The 18,612-nt window shown below is 44.8% G+C and overlaps 1 long non-coding RNA gene across 3 annotated transcripts in view; it reads left to right on the top strand.

The window, feature by feature from the left end:
• The window catches only part of LOC139266733 (uncharacterized), a 109,642-nt gene that overhangs the window by 31,936 nt on the left and 59,094 nt on the right, over window positions 1-18,612 (top strand). For 2 of the 3 annotated variants that reach the window (XR_011593753.1, XR_011593754.1), the window contains exon 4: window positions 7,474-7,611. The exons of the other annotated variant lie outside the window; for it this stretch is intronic. This is a non-coding gene — a long non-coding RNA (uncharacterized lncRNA). The remainder of the gene's footprint in view (window positions 1-7,473; window positions 7,612-18,612) is intronic. 3 annotated transcript variants of the gene reach the window in all.

Below are 18,612 nucleotides of genomic sequence, written 5' to 3'. Positions count from 1 at the left end.
CAGTTCTCTCCACTCTTCCCATTCTGGCCTCTTGAGCATCCCCGATTTTTAAGTGTTCCACCATAGGCGGCCGTGCCTTCAGCTGCCTTGGCCCTAACCCCTGGAATTCCCTCCCTAAACCTCTGACTCGGGCTCTCCTCCTTGAACATTCTTCCTTTTTAAAAACCTACCTCTTTGACCAAGCTTTTGGTCATCTGCCCTGATATCTCCTTTTGTGGTTTGGTGTGAGCTGTGAGGAGGATGCTAAGAGGCTGCAGGGTGACCTGGGCAGGTTAGGTGAGTGGGCAAATGCATGGCAGATGCAGTATAATGTGGATAAAGATGAGGTTATCCATTTTGGTGGCAAAAACATGAAGGAAGGATATTATCTGAATGGCGGCAGATTAGGAAAAGGGGAGGTGCAACAAGACCTGGGTGTCATGGTACATCAGTCATTGAAAGTTGGCATGCAGGTACAGCAGGCGGTGAAGAAGGCAAATGGTATGTTGGCCTTCATAGTTAGGGGATTTGAGTACAGGAGCAAGGAGGTCTTACTGCAGTTGTACAGGGCCTTGGTGAGGCCTCACCTGGAGTATTGTGTTCAGTTTTGGTCTCCTAATCTGAGGAAGGACGTTCTTGCTATTGAGGGAGTGCAGCGAAGGTTCACCAGACTGATTCCCGGGATGGCAGGACTGACGTATAAGGAGAGACTGGATCAACTGAGCCTTTACACACTGGAGTTTAGAAGGATGAGAGGGGATCGCATAGAAACTTATAACATTCTGACGGGACTGGATAGGTTAGATACAGGAAGAATGTTCCCGATGTTTGGCAAGTCCAGAATCAGGGGACACAGTCCAAGGATAAGGGGTAAGCCATTTAGGACTGAGATGAGGAGAGACCTCTTCACTCAGAGAGTTGTTAACCTGTGGAATTCCCTGCCGCAGAGAGTTGTTGTCAGTTCGTTGGATATATTCAAGAAAGAGTTAGATATGGCCCTTACGGCTAAAGGGATCGAGGGGTATGGAGAGAAAGCAGGAAAGGGGTACTGAGGTGAATGATCAGCCATGATCTTATTGAATGGTGGTGCAGGCTCGAAGGGCCGAATGGCCTACTCCTGCACCTATTTTCTATGTTTCTATGTGTCAAATTTGATATCACTCCTGTGAAGTGCCTTGGGACACGTAATACTCCGTTAAAGGCGCTATATAAGTTTTTGTTGTCTCCCTACATCCTCTCTTTGGGGAGAATTATGCATTTACAATTGGGTGAAGTAAAGAGGAAAAACAGCCTTTTGTCTATTCCTAACTTAACATAGCACCCCTCTACCCCTGGCACCATGGTTTAACTCTCGAGCTCCTATCATTAAGGAGCAGCCAGAAGCTGCAGTGAGAGAGACTTTTAGTTTACAGCATTGCCACTTGCTGCCTCAGTGCTTCCACCTCTCAATGAATGGGGGCACGCTACACGTAAATAGATCTATACAGACTGTCCACCAGATTGTTCTGTTGGTAATTGAACACTCTGCTGTCTGTTTCACCTTACTCAAAGTCTGGTATTAACTGAAAATCATTATATGGAATAGGTGAAGCATTGCAGTTTCATTCCGCCCCAGTATTTGCATAGTGTTTTAGTTGTAAACGCGAGAGTCACTGCTCTGGGATAAATATCGTACAGCATTGTACGGTAAGAGCAAACTGCTATAAACTTGTTTTTCTTTACCTTTTTTATTGATGCTTGTATTTATTTACACACAAAAGAATTTTGGTTATTGTGGAACCATCACTAGGCATTTAGTTCCAACGCTGACTAATACATCTTTGAAAGATTTGGTTCAGTTTTTGCAATGTCAATAAAAGAACGAACTTGCATTTACATAACGCCTTTCACAACTCCAGGACATTCCAAAGCACGTTGCAGCCAATGAAGTACTAGTGTTGTCACTTGTGGTCCAGGAAATGTAACCCACACATTCATGCCTCCAAAACTTCTATCTACTTTACGTGGGTTCTTCTCTGGTTTCTGCCAATATTACAACAGGAGATCGGGAGACCTCCGTTATTGATTTCAGTGAAGATATAAATTAGGCGGCTTCCATAATGGGTGGGTGATCACACCACTCTGCCACTTTACCACCCAAGTGATGAAGGTGAAAATTATCCCCAATGTCTACGTTCCAGGTCGCTCCACTGTTGGGCTTGGTAGAGTGCCTGACCCATTTTTGTGCTCTTGGGAATGGTGCAACCCTGCCACTGTGAGAGGTTGCCAACTGGTGATGGGGCCGATGGTTTTATTGGGATCGGGCCCTTTTGCTTGCTGGGGGAAGGTACTGAAGCGCAGGTCAGTTAACATCCCGTGGAGTAGGAAGTTGGTGAATGGAGGTCGAGTCAGGGGGAGCAGCGAATCTGCAGGTGCAGGCGACCTGGGCCACATTGTAAGGATCGGTAGATTGCCTGAGCACAACGAGTTGTATCAACATGCTTGTTTTTAATGTGAAGTATGCTGAAGAAAGAAAGACTTGCATTTATATGGAGCCTTTCACAAACATCATCATCATAGGCAGTCCCTCAAAACAAGGATGACTTGCTTCCACGCCAAAAAAGGATGAGTTCACAGGTCTGTCATTGAAACACTTAACATTCCAGGTCCTGAACTACATAGTGTAGGGTGGAAGATGCCTGTGCCTCGATTTTTTTTTTCAATGTGTGGTGGCCATTACACACCAGCCACTACCATGACTTGACAGAGCTCGGTCTTGGTCCAGTGGCAAGGATTAACCAAGACGACTGGAGACCAGCTCTGCTGCACAGACCGAGTGTGCACACATATCGCAGTGTGGGCTGGCCCGTGTTGCCCCTGGGCCCCTGGCCCTGAACTCACGCCTCCTGGGCCCTGATCACATCCCTCCACAGTCTCTCGCCGCTCCTGCTGTATCTGCCCACGCTCCAATCACTGACCCGGACCTTGCTGACGTCACTCTTCGCTGCCGTCACCCTCCTGCACCAGCTGGTGCTTCTCCCCGACGTAGCCTCCACGCTGCTCACGAACACGAACACCAAATGACTAAAAGCGCTTTACAGCCAATGAAGTACTTTTTGAAGTGTAATCACTTGTAATGTAGGAAACGCAGCAGCCAAATTGTGCACAGCAAGCTCCCACAAACAGCAGTGTGATGATGACCAGATAATGCTTTTTTTTGGTTATGGTACAATGAATACTGGTAAAAGCTTGTGATTTTTATAAATGGCCTGCCTAATTAAAGATGACATTTAGTGTGGACTGCAGGATTTTCCTTGAACTGGCATGCACTTGTACAGAAATGGAGATCTATATTTGCAATATTCACACAGCTAATTTTAGGTTTTCTGTGGTAATGGAAAAATCTTCCTTTTTCTGGAAGGACATGTTGATCCTGCCACACAGCAAATGTACAATTATTGATTGTCACTGTACACAGTTATGATGAGCAGTGGAGAAGGCTTTAAATGTCGCCAGAGACACGATGGGCAAGCGTTCTTTAAAATTTATTCAAAACAGCTAACCTGATCTGGATGAGACTTGTTAGATTTTGTTTCAGAATCCATTGCTTGCAGAAAGTGATAACACTCTTGTACCATTGCACAACCCTATTACATTGTATGGAAATTATCGGAAGTGTCTCCAACCAGTGGCCAGTCTTCATGTGCAAGTCGAGAAAATGACTGTCGCCGGCATATCAATTCAGGGGAGCATCACAACCAATCCAGATCCTTTTTTCACGTGGGGTCAATATGATCTCGGTCATCAGTGTTCTGTCTTAACATAGAAACATAGAAAATAGGTGCAGGAGCAGGCCATTCAGCCCTTCTAGCCTGCACCGCCATTCAATGAGTTCATGGCTGAACATGAAACTTCAGTACCCCCTTCCTGCTTTCTCGCCATACCCCTTGATTCCCCCGAGTAGTAAGGACTACATCTAACTCCCTTTTGAATATATTTAGTGAATTGGCCTCAACTACTTTCTGTGGTAGAGAATTCCACAGGTTCACCACTCTCTGGGTGAAGAAGTTTCTCCTCATCTCGTTCCTAAATGGCTTACCCCTTATCCTTAGACTGTGACCCCTGGTTCTGGACTTCCCCAACATTGGGAACATTCTTCCTGCATCTAACCTGTCTAAACCCGTCAGAATTTTAAACGTTTATGAGGTCCCCTCTCATTCTTCTGAACTCCAGTGAATACAAGCCCAGTTGATCCAGTCTTTCTTGATAGGTCAGTCCCACCATCCCGGGAATCAGTCTGGTGAATCTTCGCTGCACTCCCTCAATAGCAAGAATGTCCTTCCTCAAGTTAGGAGACCAAAACTGCACAATACTCCAGATGTGGCCTCACCAAGGCCCTGTACAACTGTAGCAACACCTCCCTGCCCCTGTACTCAAATCCCCTCGCTATGAAGGCCAACATGCCATTTGCTTTCTTAACCGCCTGCTGTACCTGCATGCCAACCTTCAATGACTGATGTACCATGACACCCAGGTCTCGTTGCACCTTCCCTTTTCCTAATCTGTCACCATTCAGATAATAGTCTGTCTCTCTGTTTTTACCACCAAAGTGGATAACCTCACATTTATCCACAATGAATAAAGAATCTAACCAGATACTGTAAGCTCAAAGTAATGTGTGACCCGAGTCCTTTATTACAGGTCTCCAGAGTGCCTCTCCAGCCTGTGAGGCCTCCTTATATACAGGTGCTTCCAAGGGATTGTGGGATCCCTTGGGACTCCAGGGGATGAGCCCTCTGGTGGTTAAACAAGGTATTTACAGGTTTACACAACAATCATCATCATAGGCAGTCCCTCGGAATCGAGGAAGACTTGCTTTCCATTCTTAACATGAGTTCTTAGGTGGCTGAATAGTCCAATACGAGAGCCACAGTTCCTGTCACAGGTGGGACAGATAGTCGTTGAGGGTAAGGGAGGGTGGGACAGATTTGCCGCACGCTCTTTCCGCTGCCTGCGCTTGATTTCTGCATGCTCGCGGCGATGAGACTCGAGGTGCTCAGCGCCCTCCCAGGTGTACTTCCTCCACTTAGGGCGGTCTTTGGCCAGGGATTCCCAGGTTTCGGTGGGGATGTCCCACTTTATCAGGGAGGCTTTGAGGGTGTCCTTGTAACGTTTCCTCTGCCCACCTGGGGCTTGCTTGCCGTGAATTGCAAACAGAAGTGGGGAATGTAGTTGATTTTTATTTTTCCACCATGGATGCTGAGGTCTGTTGTGGAACAACTGCTAAGTACAGTTCGGGGATGAAGTCTGCAACCTTCCTGTTCTGTATGACTTTGTTCTGTTCCAGGTTCTTGCCAGTTCAATCAGCAGGACCTTTAATTAATATATTTCTTTTTTGGCAGCTGCCTTTTCAAGGTCCCAGTCACACACACTTCAAATGATCTTCCTCTAGTCTTTTGTTTATGATCTGAAATCTCAAAAGATTTTGCTACTGCACGAAGGAGGCGGCTTTAGATGACAACTTTACTGTCGGTGCGAGGGAGTTTGGGCCTTGAATTGACATTAAACTGGCAAAGTGTAAATAAGCTGTCCAGGCCCAAACTCTCCAAAATCAAAGCTGAGACAAACTTTCTCTCTCCACCATTTGCCCATCTGGCAGGTCTGGACTTGTCTCCCTCGGTCTCGGTTGTAACTCTCAACAATCCGATGTGAGCAATCGCAAAAAGACACAACACGAGTTGATGGAACTCATTTTTTTAAACAATTAACACATTTTTCATACCTGCAATTAGATGATAAAAGCAAACAGCATTGTTACTATTAAAATTATTGTAACACTTCACATCTAATTTTTAACTCTTGGTGCTCAGGTGACAGTTTAACATAACAAGAAAAATTACTTGCATAGGTAATCCACTCTCGCAATGATAGCTGCTTCCAATATGGTCATCTCCATCCTGCCACTAAAACAGGTCATCTGGTCATGATCACCTTGCTGTTTGTGGGAACTTGCTGTGCGCAATATGGCTGCCGCGTTTCCTACACTATGACATGACTCCACTCCAAAAGTAATTCATTGTCGGTAAAGTGCTTTGGGACGTCCGGAGGCCGTGCAAGGCGCTACGTAAATGCAAGTCTGTTTACTGCTTTGTGACTTGGCATGTTAAACCATTGCACCATCTAAAAAATGAAAATGTCAAAATATCAGCATTATGAACTCGGTATAGATCCAGATGGATGAGGGTGGACGATTTAGCCCTGTGATTTGAAGATAGCCTTTTGAAGTAATTTTTAGCACTCTATACTTAGTGAAACATTACATTCTTGGAATGTCAATTATAGAACCGAACAAAAGCACCATAGATGTAAAACTCACCAAGATTAAATTGTTTGCAGTGGAAAGGCATGGATATATGCCTCTCGGTACCTACTGTACTTGTTGGTACAATTGATGGGTCAGATGTTAAGATGGAGTTGCCATCCCCATTTTAAAAAACTTTGCTATTACAAAAAGTTGTGTCTCTGCATTTTTACTGTTTTTAAAGTAATTTTGCTTAAATGACATCAAGGATACTGGAATGGCTGATTTGCCATTCTGGCAGCGTAAGGGAGCTGAAATAATACCAGCTTAAATGAACACAGCTGTGTGAATGTTAATTGGGTTCTGCTGCTCTGGCTCAGTAACTCCTTCAAGCTGGTGTCATCAGCACACGCAATACCAGATCAGAGTAATGTTTTAAAAAGTTGAGTAAAGATAATCAAAGGACTGTTAAGTTAATCCCCATTCTTCTCGGCTGGCTGATTCTCTAGATTCAGTGAAAAGGCCACCCGAAGAGAGAGACCTTTTTTTTTTGAAAAAAAGGGAATTTAGTCTGTTGGACCTAAGATTAAAATCCTCGGAATACTTCAAGAACACTTATTTCAAGGAGTAAGTGAGGAGAAAGTCCCCAGATTTGGAAGACACTGGAGGAAGTCAAACTGGGAGGGGAGGTGACTGTCATATTGTCCATCAGTCTACGAACTGTCTTCCTTGTCTGGACTCATTCGACGCAGGAACTCCAGTCTATGGAACTCTCATTTGGTGTTCTCTTCCTCCTGCAATCTATAAACTTTGTCAGCCGACCACGGCGATTTGTTTTATTTTACCACGTCTCTCATTCTCTCCGACCTCCGTGGCTTCCTTCGCCTTCGGTGGTCCTGGCCCATCGTAGATTTCTCGATTTTTAATAAAAACAAGCGGTTTCGGGCTGTCGGAACACCATGAATAGCACTGTTGTCAGCCAGAAATATGAGGAGTTTAACAATTTTGAAGACATCTTTCTTGTTGGAAATGGACTGCAGTGTGAAAGGCTTGTGGTGGTCGTTGATATCTCCTCTTGGTCGGCTCTTCCATAATTGAAGTACCAGAAAGAGATGTGAAATGGTAGAATCCTGAGCTGGCAATTTTGAATGACTTTGTTTGAATGAAGCATACAATTATGTTATCTAACTGTGTGCCTTTGAACTCTCTCTTAGGTTGCTGCCAGGTGTAGTGTTGGACATTAAATAAATTATAATCTTGTCTTTCTATCGGAGATTGGCTTGATTTGACGCTCTCAATGCTTGATCTATTTGATATGTTTCTCGTAATGAACCGGAGACCGAGTAAAGAAGGTAAGAAACCATGTGATATTTCAGCTATACTTGTGCCAAAATTCCTAAAATGTAACTTTTCACCTAATTTTGAGTTTTTTTTTGGTCTTGTTGACCTGTTGACTATTAGAGAGAAACATTAATTGCCAATGTTTTATCAATTGGGCACTGTCAGTGGACGACATACTTTACAGAATAAAATTATCTTGCTGCAAAATTTGTAATTTTATTATGTAGCTTAGAAAATATATTGCCCATGGCACCCACCCCCCCCCTTCCTCCCCCCACCCCCCCCCCCCCCCCGAAAAAAAAACTTGGATTAACATGCCAAGTATTAAGAATTCCTGGAATGCATGGTTTCTTTGCTGCGATAAAGCTCCGCTTTGTTCTGCTACTGACTGGACCCAGTGAGACTATGAGGGTTGCCAGGAAGTTTAATAGCACAAAGTCAATGGTGGTGAAGCCGACTGCTCCAGAATTATACATTTGCTTCACCTGCTGACTGCGGAATTAGTTTTTTTACTTCCAGTGCTGAAGGAATACTGGTCGAGTGAGAATTGTAAGGAGGTCTTTAAAGGCAGCGAATTTGACTCTCTTCGGGACGGAGCTGTTGCTAAACACCTTTTGTAAGTTGGGGAGTCCAGGCATTTCTAAGTCACGCACCCAAGAGTTTATTTATTTTACAGAATAATCAACAACAAAAAATTCCATTAGTTCCGTGTCTACTGATGTTCGGGGGTGTATTAGATTTTTTTTTAAGTTCGTCTTTTTTCATGAACAAAAAAAGAAAAGCTCTCCCCTCGAACCTTCTGTCCGCCCTTGAACTTCGTGAAGGATCTTCTAAAAATGGCACAGAAAGAAGTGTTAACATCTGGTCCTCAAACCAAAATATTACACAGCTGAAGGGTTTATTACATAAATTATTAAAAAATACATGACGCTTACCTACCAGTACAAACACAGGATACCAGTGTCATTTGTACAGTACATTGTGTGATTTTGTTTCTCTGCCATTGGCCACATAGGGGGCCCAAATTTCCCCAGGAGTTGCTCTGCTTTTTTTGGAGCAATTTGATTTTTCTGGAGTATCTTTGCAATTCTGGCCATTTAATTTGCGCCAGTGTAAGTGAGTTAGTTAGGTTTTTAAAAATGTTTTTCAAAAGGGGGTGTTCCCAACCACTTGCGCTTGTTTTTGCCATTTAAGTGAGTTTGGCCAGCAAATAGTTGCTCCAAACTAACTTAGGCCAGTGTATGTTGCCACTTCTGTCTGCACAGAAAAACCTTACCTAGAGTTAAGGAATTGGCGCAAGAAACTACATTTAAAGCACCACCAAGCACCAAACAAAGCACAAAAAGTAATAAACAATCAATAAAAAATAAAAAACTGAAGTAAATCCTACCTTCAGCTAAACTCTGCAGCGGCTGGCTGTGTGGGAGTCCCTTCAGCCTGGGATAAGTGCGGGAGAACACTGCATCTCAATGGGGGTGGTGGGTGGTGAATGCGGCATCTTAGTGGCGGGGTACGGGGAGAAGAGAAGAGAGAGATCCACAGTGGGCCCACCCCGGCTCGATCAAACCTCTTTCTCTTCTCCGCGCCCCCCCCCCCCCCCCAACCAGATCAAAACTTTGTCCCTCACCAACCTGTCTCTTGTCGCCCTCAACGCGGGAAGGCAGCGGCCGGCCACTCAGCCCGGGATAGGGATGGTGAGCATTAGCCCATCCCACAGCCTGCATCTCACACACAGATTCTGGGGGCTAGGAGCTACAGCGCATGCGCGCACACTCTAGCGCGCATGTGCAGAGGTCCTGGCACTGTGGCTCCGCCCCCGAATCCAGTTGACGCGCTACGCCGCCATGGAGGAGAGGCTGGGGAGCGGCCAAATTCTCCGCACCTCTGGTGAGTGCGCCAGAATCTGTACTGGCCAAATTTGGGCCCATAGACTGTGTACCAAACAGGCCTATGATAACACAGCTGTCTCTAGTTAGTGATAGGTCTGGAGTCATGCCTAAAGAAGGTTTCCTATGGTTTGTTAAGATGTCGATCGTGTTGGTGGTCAGGTGGAACACACAGCTACTGCTTGACAAGTTTCTCCACTATTTGTTGGTCGGTTTGGGGGTTTTATGAAGTTCATTCAGTGTGCTGGGAGGGGCTTGGGAATCAACCATATTGCTTAATCTTTAGTAGAACTGAGTTCATGTAAACATTTTTAATTGGAATCTTTGGAGGTGTAAGCTTTCAGTTGGGTGTTTGTGCGAACTTGCTAGATTCATTCAGTTTGGCATCTGATGTACGTTTTAAGGTTCTGTATCTGTTAAGAAAGCCAATAAGTATTTTTGTTTCCACCTTGTAATATATGTAGCTGGTGACATGTGGCTTTGGATCACTGTTCAGTCTTCCATAACTTTTTGCATGTTTGTCCCAGGATCTAATTGTGGCCCCGACAGTCTATGCCCAATTAAACACTTTACTTTTGCAATTGTTATTTTTCTTTTGCTGTGGTCAGGCCATGTTGGACTTCATGGACCCTGCCCAATTATTCCTGCTAGCTAGTGTTGGATGGTACACTAGGACACAGCAGCAGCTGTTCCGAGTAGGTTGACAGTATGTGCTACTGTAAACATCCTCGACTGGAAGCTGTGACGCTGCAAAATTGGGCTTTCAGTCGGATGTTTGCAGCTGCCAGCTGCCACACACCACAAAAAGAAAGTCAACTTTAGTCCCGTACATGAACTGCTGGTTGCCCAAAGATGACTCGTGTGGTTCAAGCATCCATTGACCTCATGAATATTTATCGTGTAACACTTATTTTTTTTTAACAAAGGGAATCTTGCTTGGTTTTCTAGCAGCAGCAACAAAAACAACTTGCGTTTATATAGCCCCTTTCATGGGATGAAACGTTTTAAGGCGCTTCACAGAAGTGTTACCTAACAAAATTTGACACCGAGCCACACAAGGAGATAGTGGGACAGGTGGCGGTAGATTTTTAAGGAGCGTCTTAAAAGAGGAGAGAGGGGTTTCGGGAGAGAATTCCAGAGCCTAGGACCCAGGCAGCTGAAGGCACAGCCACCACTGATGGAGCCATGAATATTGGGGATGTGAAGAGATCTCGGTGTGGGGTTGGAGGAGGTTATAGAGATGGGGAGGGGCAAGGCCACGGAGGGGTTTGAAAGCAATGATGAGATAAAATACAGAGTGGTTTGAATAGCCTCCTATTTAAATGGTTGGATTCACCTTTTTTTAAAAAGTGAGTTACATCAGATAAGAGATTGGATTTAAATAAGCAAATTTAAGCCTTCAAGATTATGAAGGTGACCTTGGGGGAAAATTAGTTACTATGACTATGAGCTCAACTACAAGGGGACGCAAATTTAAAGTTGGATGGCAGATTGAAAAGACACAAAATGTAATAGGCCTGTGAATTGTGACTAGTGAATGCCACTGAAATGAAATATATAAATGGGTTCATTGAAAATTGTTTGTAGAGAACAGATTGAGGAACTTGGTGAGAAGGCAGTTATGTGTTTATAACTGCCATGAAAATCAATTGGTTTGTTGGGCCTAATGACATTTTCCAGTTCCTGATGGAGCATAACAGAGAGGCTCATTTCATTTGGACTGACCCTTTTACTGCATTGTTTTTAAAGAATTGGATGCTAGATAATCTAGCTCCATGTTGAATTGTTTGTATATAACATCGATCTGGATAATGAACATAGAATTTTACGGGGGCTGTGTGAAATAGGCTGTAGATTCACTTTGAGCCCATTTTGCACGACTGGCATAGACCAAGTTTACCCTCATAATCTGTTTTTTAATGATGTTGGTTTAAGTGTTGATATTGGCCAGGACGGTAGGAGAACTCTTAATCCTTTGAACAGTGTCATAAGAACATAAGAAATAGGAGCAGGAGTAGGCCATTTGGCAGGAAGATCAAATAATGTTTGAACCAAAGATGTTTACAGCAGTACCTATTTCCTGGGGCGGGGGGTATAATCTTCAAATTAGAACTAGGTGATTTTGAGAGTAAAATCAGGAACTGCTTCTTCAAACAAAAGGTTTAAAAATAAAATTGTAACTCTCTTCCCCCAAAATGCTGTGAAGTTTTCAAGACTGAGACGGATAGATTTTTGTTTTTGTTGGGTAAGGGTATGAAGCAATGGCAGATAAATGGAGTTGAGGTACAGGACAGCCATGATCTCATTGAATGACTTGAGCCTGAATCGGCTACTGCTCCTGTATTCCTAGAGGAGGAAAGCTGCCTGGTCAGTTATCCTTTTTGCTAGAGCAATGCAGAACTAACCCCACTCCACCGCTCTGTTCCCTTAGCTCTATATCTACTTCAAATATGTATTAAATTTTCCCTTAAAAGATGCAATGGTGTCTGTCAACCACTCCGTGGCAAAGCAATCCATGCTACCAGCAACCCACAGTGTAAATACGTTTCTCCTAACATCTCTCCTCACTCTCTTGGTGACAATTATAAGTTGATAACTCCTCGTTACTGGATGCCTAACGAGACGAAATAATCTTTTCGTATTTACTCTCTTTAAAAAAAAACGTCAATTTTGAAAAATACTTTAATTTCCTCTTTGCCTTTTCTGTTCCAATGGAAATAGTTCCAGGGGCCCAAATTGCCCCCGTCCTTAAGGTCCATTACCGCCTCTAAGTGACAGTAATGGGGTGGTAAGGCCTTTCCCGACCGGGGGCAAGGTGGTTGGATTGACCCATTAGAAATTGCCCCAGGGCCGGGAGCGGCTGAAACTGGTTTCCTCACTGCCTGTACTCCCGCTCTGTTGGGCGCCCGACGGCAACTCCCTTCCTCCCAGCGGGAGCGGAGCCACCGCCCGGTGTCCCCGACAGCTTTTCCCACTGGGAAGCCGACAATGGCTGGGCGGCGGGTCTGCCCATAAAGGGGTGGGCGCGCGGTCGCTATTTTATTTTAATTGTCGGCTAACTCTGAAGTCGGCCCGACTATGGCGGCCACGGATTCGGCCGGGCAGCCAACAGGTAGCCCCGGCACCCCCTCTTGGGTCACCGGCCTGGCCAAAACCCTCCCCTGGTGGCCCAGTGGGCGCCACTAAAGTGGCGGCAGAGCTCGCAGCGGCCCTCCCCTTTAACTGAAGGGGCGCGACGTTGCAGCGCGTCAGCTCGACGTGACATGTCCTCATCGCGCTGACGACACCGCCTGCCTTCCGCCCTACTCCACTGCTGCCCCTCAGCTACCCCAAAGACCACCCGGAAAAATGTAAAACTTCTATTTCCAGTTTCACTATTCTCCGCCCCGTGGATTTTATTTTAATTGTGGCCCCCGCCCCCAGTATCTCGAGTCTCTCCTTATAACTATATAATTTCCCATTCCTGGCATTGTCTTGGTTCTCTCTAGCTTTAATGTCCTTCCCGTAATGGGGTGCCCAAAACTAGAAACCATATTACTTCAACTCTATATATTATATATAATATATATACTCCTGTTTTATGGCTTTACCCACCTGCACATGCATGTTCAGGTTGTGTGCTTGAATCTGTAGGTCTCTGTTCATTCACACCCTTCTGTGTCTTTCACATTGCGATGTGAATCAGTGGGCAGAAACATTACATCGAATTACATAGAATGTACAGAACAGAAACGTGCCATTTGGCCCAACTGGTCTATGATGGTGTTTATGCTCCACAATGAGCCCCCTCCCATCGTACCCTATCAACACTACCTTCTATTCCTTTCTCCCTCGTGTGTTTATCTAGCTTCCCCTTAAATGCATTTATGCTATTTGTCTCAACTGCTCCATATTGTAGCAAGTTTCACATTCTAACAACTCCAGTAAAGAAGTTTCTCCCGAATTCCCGATTGGATTTATTAGTGACTATCCTATATTTATGCTTCCAAAGAGGGAGCAACTGAGAAACGTGAACAACGATCTGACCAACAACCAGATTAACTGGAAAGCTGCTTGTATGACTTGGCTGTGTTTATTCAACTCCCCAAATGAATGTTTCTGAAACGTAAAACTTGTAAGACTGTCGGAATAGAAGAATTAGAAGAGACACAATCCAGGGCTTGCTGATCCAGAGGTTTGTATAATGTAATGTAAGCTGGTTGCTTAGTATAAGCTTCATAACTGGAAGGCAGGAGTACAAAATTAATGAGCTTTAAGTAAAACAAGACAGCAGAAAAAGTACCTTCACCCCTTGCCTATCCCACAGTCGTGAAGCATTGGACTAGACTTCAATCATAAGCGCTTAATGCTGCCAATTAGCTGCTTTACTTTTACAAGCAGCAGGATAAATATCCTAGATAGGAATGGATTCGAAGGTTAAGTACAGAAATAGATGCTCGAATGCCCCCTGGCCTTTAGGGATGTGGTCGGTGGAATGCATCTGGGCAGGAATGAATGAAGTAAGTTCTATTGTTAGATTAATATTTTTGAGTTCCAGCCAGTGCTTTCAGGGAGGCAAAATAAAGGCATCAGAGTTTTGTGTTGAATTTTTTTTCTTTCATTCGCGCCCCCCCTCCCCCCTCTTCTCCGACTGCTGTTGCAGTCTCTTGCTGCAGCAGTCTCTTGCTGCAATACAGGTTTGTGGGTTCCAGCATCTCCCTGGTCTCGTCGCTGAATGGCACAATCAATCTCTCTTGCTCGCTCTATGCTCTCGCCCGCTCCTTCATCAAGGAGGCAGCTCGTGCTGGTTTAGGTGTTGATGCTTGCCTTGCAACAGTGAATGCCTGCCAAGTCGCAGTGGCTGATGACGTCTGATTGAATCAAGGCATGCAGAAGAATATTGCCGATTTGGGAACCTTGTCCGCCAATTGCTCATCAAGTGGACTCGCTGACTGAAGTCACCAACAAACTGAAGTTGGAGCCTGTTGGATGTTTGAAGCAAGTGATACTTGATGGCTTTGGTGCAAAGGTAGATCACGATGCAACAGGAGTGCAGGATCAAGGTGGACATTCGGCAGGTAACGTGGAATCAGTGAATTTTGATTGTACAAAAATACAAGAGCATGCAATTAGACACACACAATCCAAATTCGTTGATAAACATTGCCATCAGTTGTGGTTGAATAGATACTAATGATTGTCTAGCAATTGCATGGTGGCATCCTTGAGTATGGAGACAGCATTATTCCAGGAGCCCAATGGGCAAACTACACACACGACTGCAGTGAGATTGGAAAAGCTAATGGGTCTGCACTGCAGCGATGGAAGGCCTTAAAGAACCAGTTTGCTAGGGGAAAGCAGAGTTCATGCTGTTGTTTTCTAATGGTAAGGTTCGGGTATGGACAGTCTTCAGGCTGAATGCTAAAAGCTCTTGGTGGTGATGGTTCTGCGGTAGTAGGGTGGGGGGAGAGGGAGAAAGGGGAGTGGGAATAGCAGTGGTCTTGGAGGTGACTGCAAGATATTGCCAACTTGCCTGAGATCCGTCCTTCTGGGGCTAAGAGTTTCCTTTGAGGCCTGCAAGCCTTTGGTGTTCCAAAACACAGCTGTGGTTTCTATCCATAAGAAGGGTCTAATCCTTTTCGAATCAAAAGCTAGAGCGAAGTCACGCAGATATCAGTGGCTGTTGTAATGGACCCTTCTGTTGTTGTGGCATATTATTTGGATGCTTTGGGGACTCATTAAAGAATCGGAAATAAATGGTGTAGATTTCCTTCATGACGGGGAATTGGATATATATTTGCCAAGGAGACATTTGCAAGGCTATGGGAAAGGGCACGGAAGTGGGACTAATTGGCTAGCTCTGTCCAAGTAATGTCACAGGCACGATGGGCCGAATGGCCTCTTCCCGTGCTGTTTCATTCTATAATGAATATATAGGGAAGCTTGTGGTTCATGAGTTTTTCTTAAGACTGAAAGTAATGCGAATGGATTTCCCAAGCTTTACAATGATTTTTGTTCAAGGAGCTGATAGCTATGCAAGTACTTGGATTTCATCGGGTGTGTGTCTTCCCATTCCATGGCCCATGTTGGAGTAGATGGGAGACCTCTTGAACAACTTCTTTCTCTCAAAATTGTCCAGTCACTCACCCCATTCACAATCTTCAATGATGTGTTGGATGATATCAAAAGGTTAAGTCTCAACGTCTGTACTGGACCAACAGGGTTTATGTATGAAAGTCAGGCCCAAGCTCGTATGAATTGGTGGCAAGAAGGGCGAAAGTTTTTAAAGATGAGGGCTACTACCTGTCCCTTAACATGCATGTCTTTGTCAAAGCCCTACGTAGGAGGATCTGGATTACGCAGTTAGAATGAGAAGCCTGGCATGTCTCATTGGAGTGGGATTCTGGCAACGTGCCAGCAAATCACATGTTGTCCCATGTATATCTCTCCATCGTGCTAAAAGCAGATGTCTATCATATAGTTAATGAGGAAACTCGGCCACTTGCGCTGGTCGCTGCTGGAAGATGTTATCTGGAGGTTGGGCTCGAGAACATTCGCTAATATCCAGGGTTCAGTATCTACCATGATTGAGTTTCAGATGGGCAATAAATACCGGCCTTGCCAAGCAACACCAACCTCCCAACCATGAGTAAGAAAAACAAATACAAATACTGGCTTGTCTCCACACCTCCAGCTGGCAGTTGCTCACAGGCTCCCACATGTAGAATGGTCACCTGGATGAGGCACTGCCTGTGGAACTATACCAGGATAACTCATTGCCTCAGGTTAAGGAGAGGACACAGTTTATTTTCTTCAAAAAAATGTAATGTACAGGGTATTAGAGAGTTACTTAGCTTCATGCACCAGATGTGACGTTAACCGAACGCCCCATCTGCTCTAAAGTGGACGTAAAAGATCCCAAGGCACTATTTCAAAGAAGAGCAAGGGAGTTATCCCTGGTGTCCTGGCCAATATTTATCCCTTAATCAACGTAACAAAAAACAGATTATCTGGTCATTATCATACAGCTGTTTGTGGGAGCTTGCTCTGCGCAAATTGGCTGCCGCGTTTCCTACTTTACATCAGTGACTACAATCAAAGTACTTCATTGGCTGCAAAGTGCTTTGAGACGTCCAGTCGTCGTGAAAGGCACTATATAAATCCAAGGCTTTCTTTCATGGGAGCTGATTGCTCACTGTGCTGTGCAGGAGCTTCAATGCAATGGTTGTTCTTTGAAGTATGGCTATTTGAGCATTTGTCGGGGATAGTGTATAAAACAATAAATTACACTCCTGAATAAATATTGAGACGCGGGTACAGAATTTGCAGCAGTGTGTGGTTTCATTTTCCTGCTGCTACGTGTTCATCACCATTTCTAGCCCATATTTCAAATCGGAAATAATTTTAATATACTAGTTTTAAAGTTCCAGATGCTAGATTCCAACATGATAAATTCTTGGTACCCCTCACTTGCTCTTCCCCACCCCTCTCCCTTCCCCATTCTGCAATTTTTTTTTTTTTTTAAGAAGATGTAAGTCTTGGAAATGCAAAATCCATTCAAGCCAAGGTCTCTGTTGTGTCTCAGTCATCTCCAGTCCTTAACTCGTGTGTAAAATTGTGATGCACCTGCGCTTGACTGGGCCCTGTGGGCGGCTTGAAATATTTTCCTATTTCCTAGGCGGAAGTGTGAGGTCATCCACTTTGGATCCAAGAAAGACCGAACGGAGTATTTTCTAAATGGTGAGACACTAGAAACTGGTTGAGCAGAGTGAGTTGGGTGTCCCATGTACATAAATCAACTAAAAGCTAGTGCACTGGATACAAAAAGCAACCAAAAAGGCTAACTGAATGCTGGTCTTTATCTCTGGGGGAGCTGGAATACAAAGGCGAGGTAGTGATGCTTCAGTTGTACAGAGCCTTGGGCAGACCCCATCTGGAGCACTGTTTATTCTGGGCACCACATCTCGGGAAGGAGATATTGGCCTTGGAGGGGGTGCATCGCAGATTCACCAGACTGATGGAGAGTTTAAAGGTTAAAGGTTAAACTTGACTTGTATTCCTTATGCATGCAACACCTTTTAACCAGCATTCTACCGCCAACAGAGGGCGCATCTCTTGGAGGCCCAAGGGATCCCAGCATCCCTTGGGAGCACTGCATATAAGCAGGTCTCCCATGTTGTGCCAGCACTCTGGAGTCAGATTAAAGAGACTAAGGTCATACTTACTCAGTCACATTGCTTTATTTGAGACATAACACTTTGAATATAGAAGGTTGAGGGTTGATCTAATTGAGGTGTTTAAAATGATGAAAGGATTTGATTGAGTAGATGAAGAGAATCTATTTCCTCCGATGGAGGAGTCCAGAACAAGAGGGCATGATCTTCAAATTCGGGCTAGGCCGTTCAGGAATGCAATTAGGAAGCATTTCTTTACACACAAAGCAGAGTAGAAATTTGGAACTCTCTTCCTCCAAAAGATTATGGATGCTGGGTCAGTTGGAGCTTTCAAAACTGAAATTAATAGATTATTGGGCTCAATTTTCCCCAGTGATTTGCGCTGTTTTTTTGGGGCACGCCGCGCTTTTTCGCCTAATGTTTAAAAAATCAAAGTTTCCCCAATCTTTGTGCGCCAGCGTAACTCAGTTAGTTACAATTTTTTTAGTTTTTTTTTTTGCGTCAGTTGATGCAATACCCATGATGTGTTCATCCTTTGCGAGAACATTCTACCTGCCATGTTTCAGCAGCAGCCAGAAGGGCAGAGCTGGCTGCTGGGAGACAAAGGGTACGCTCTCGCCACCTGGCTCATGACGCCCCTACGCATAACCTGAACGGAAGCTGATCGGGAATACAACATGTCGCACATTGCGATGTGCAGCATCATAGAGAGGACCATTGGCATCGGCATCTTCAAGCAGCGTTTCCGATGCCTGGACCATTCCGGAGGCTACTTGCAATACTCCCCTGAGATTATCGGTCAGTTCACTGTTGTGTGCTGCATGCTGCATAATTTGCCCATCATGAGGCAGCAGCAGCTGGTAGCAGAAGACCCACCTGAGGCGAGAGTGGCTGATGATGATGAAGATGCAGATGTCAGTGAGGACGAGGAAGCCATGCAACACCCTGAACCGAGATCACGACGATGGCGGAG

Source organism: Pristiophorus japonicus, chromosome 7 (genome assembly GCF_044704955.1).
Source record: "Pristiophorus japonicus isolate sPriJap1 chromosome 7, sPriJap1.hap1, whole genome shotgun sequence".
NCBI lineage: Eukaryota > Metazoa > Chordata > Chondrichthyes > Pristiophoridae > Pristiophorus > Pristiophorus japonicus.
The sequence above is the reverse complement of the archived record's forward strand: the minus strand, read 5'-3'. Positions and strand labels throughout refer to the sequence as shown.